This window comes from Dermacentor silvarum, chromosome 2, assembly GCF_013339745.2.
Source record: "Dermacentor silvarum isolate Dsil-2018 chromosome 2, BIME_Dsil_1.4, whole genome shotgun sequence".
In the NCBI taxonomy this organism is placed as follows: domain Eukaryota; kingdom Metazoa; phylum Arthropoda; class Arachnida; order Ixodida; family Ixodidae; genus Dermacentor; species Dermacentor silvarum.
The window spans coordinates 19,017,917-19,020,790 of record NC_051155.1 but is presented as its reverse complement, the minus strand read 5'-3'; the positions used below and the strand labels follow the sequence as shown (position 1 = coordinate 19,020,790).

Genomic DNA, 2,874 nt, shown 5'->3' with positions numbered 1-2,874 from the left:
ACCTACACACGTGTTCCTTGCGATACGCGCAAGTGGTACCATATTTATCAGGAGCTTTATGTTCGCTGCTTGTTGGCACAACGATTTACTGCATCGTTGTGTTCTCGAATCAGCTGGCTGCTTCTTTACCGCCGGACAGCCATGTATGACTGCGCACAATTACTATCGCAAATAAAAACCGGGAAGCAAACTGCAAAGTGCTCACCTGTTGTCTTCAAAGATGCGGTAGAATTTCACGTCGCATGGCTCACTTCGTCTTGATGTGCTCGCACACCATTGAACCACACACGAACAGCGACAACTGCGAGACATTGCGGAAGAAAACCGACAAACGTGCAACGGTAGTGTACGTTTGTCGGCGAAAACCGGAAAAGTGACCGCATAATGCCAGAAAATAAATTTGCTGCCGTTTTGGCCGTTATCAGCACGGTCGACGGCGAGCGCGGGCCGCGCCAGGCGTGCCGCCGATAGTTGAAGGCGAGAGAGAAACGACAAGGTTGAGAGAGGGTTAACAAGAAAAAAAAAGGAAAAGCGATTTTGGTTTCGCATCCATTCCATGGATGGCGCTGCGATTGGCGGAGAGAGAAAACCAGTGGAGTTTCCGAGGCCTGGTATAGAGGGGATGGCATCTCGGCTGGCGCAGCGCAACCGGCGTAGCGTGACTGGCCGCAAACGACGCTGGCCCGAGCCCAGAACGTCTGACTATAAACGGCCCAAGCAATCTGACTGCTATTTTACGCTAGCGCTGCCCTAGCGGCACGGTGCTGATCGGTAAACTGCAGCGATGGCCCGCAAGTGCTTCGTTGAAAACTACAACTCGAGGCTACGCAACACTGGCACGCATGCATGCATACATCCTTGCAAGGATGCAGGCGTGGAATACAGGGTGCTAGGCTAGTAGTGTTTTCGCACTAAAACAATGGAGCAAGTGGACAAATCAAGAGCGAGTAATCGACTAAGTGAATTAACCGGTATATTTCAGTTTAGAAAGAAAGGCGCGCCAGCATGACTGGAAATACTGCCGTTTGCAACTTTCAACTGCCCTTATTCTATAGTACTCCTGAAACTATATTTCGAATTATAATTGTGAATATTCCACAAATTTCTTGAGCAATCTCCCCTTGTGGGTATGAGCCACATACTTGACAGACAACAACAGCGAGAGTTGATACCAAGCCTGCGATAGGAGCAGTGGAGTTCCAACGACTGACGCCAAAATGAATTTGAGGCAGTCCGAGGTGGCTACCAAGAAAAAAGTGGCAAGTGCCAAGGATAACGACCTGACAATCCCACGGTCAGCTTTAAGCAATATGTTCAAGGAGCTGTTCCCGAACGTGTTCATCACCAAGAACACTCGCGAGCTTATCTTAGCCTGTTGCACGGAGTTCATCCACCACCTTACCACCGAGGCGAACGTCATCTGCAACCAGCAACAGAAGAAGACCATATCTGCAAACGACGTCCTGAATGCGTAGGAAAGCCTAGGCTTTAGTGCTTACCGCCAGGATGCCGAAGTAGTGCTCAAGGAATGGGATGCATTGGCTGCCAAACGACGTCGCCAATGTACGCATCTCGAAGACCTGGGAATCCCTGAGGAAGAGCTGCTTCGACAGCAGCAAGAGCTTATTGCCCAGGCACGATAACAGCAAGCTGAGCTCGCGCAAGGAGAGTTCACGCAGATGCATCGGGTGATTCAAGAGCAACTTCATGTGCAACACAGCCAGGTCCAGAATCAGCACGAGTACTAATTGACCAAGTAATTAAAAATGGGGGTTCTATTTGTGGCACGGTTTTACACCTTTTGTTGAGTCAATTGATGCTTGGTACGAACAAAGCGTGACTGAGAAAAATACAAAAAAAGCTAGTTTCTTATTTATTCCTCCCAGTTTCACTGCTTTATCTTAAATCCAGCAAAATGCTTTGCTAGTTAAGCTTCTCTTAATGTCCACCTGCATAAATTTGTGAGAGTTTATTCGTTGCTCAAATGATGATGATAGACAGCTAGAAGTTGTAATACAGCAATTTCGATGCGCGAACGTGGCTATTTCCGTAAAGCGCAAGGTTTCCTTAGCCAAGACGTATGTAGCAAGCTTATAAATACACAACCTTTATCGGAACTTTTCTTCCTAGATCACTGATTTGCTCAAGACGGATGCAGTTATATGAAAGTGCTGAATGTTCGACCATAGATGTAGCGATCTTCAGGCAAAACGTATTCTTGAATCTGCGAAATATTATGCGATTTCTGAGTTTGCTAAGAGGGGCCTTCTATCAATATAACAAAAATACATCGGCAAGTAATTCAATGCGCGACATTCATGATCGGTCTAGGTACGTTGTACAACGAATGCCAGTACAGAGCCAGAAAACCTATATGCGGACACATTATATTGAAGGCAATGTTTTCATTGTTAGGTTACGGCGACTTTTAACACGAAGGTGTTTTATGCCGGGGTCCACCAAGACTTCACTGACGTATTTCCGTCACGGAAATACGTCAGCTTACAATGTACACGAACATAATACAAAGAAAGAAACCAGAAGAAAAAGTTCCACAAACATGCAAAATCTGCAAATCGAACCCACGACCTCTCGGTCCGCGACGATAGATCGCCGAGCGTTTAACCCATTGCGCCACAAACGCATTTGCAGAGAGCTACACAGACGCGCCTTATATATCTAACACTCCTCCGTGTACCCGCGCTCTTGCTCGGGGCGGTGCCGCCGCCTACGAGCAGAAAAGAGAAGTACTGCATTATGACACTAACGCGCACCGACAGTGAACGCTTCGGTGGTCTCAGCACTACGACGCCTCGATGCCAGCATTCGAAGGGACGCTGGCATCAAGAAGCACTACCAACGCCAGGTGGCGTT

At 47.7% G+C, this 2,874-nt stretch overlaps 1 pseudogene; it reads left to right on the top strand.

Annotated features, from left to right (window-relative positions):
* The first annotated feature begins 1,217 nt into the window (after positions 1-1,217).
* LOC119440861 (protein Dr1-like) lies at positions 1,218-1,748 on the top strand (annotated as a pseudogene).
* Positions 1,749-2,874: the final 1,126 nt, after the last annotated feature.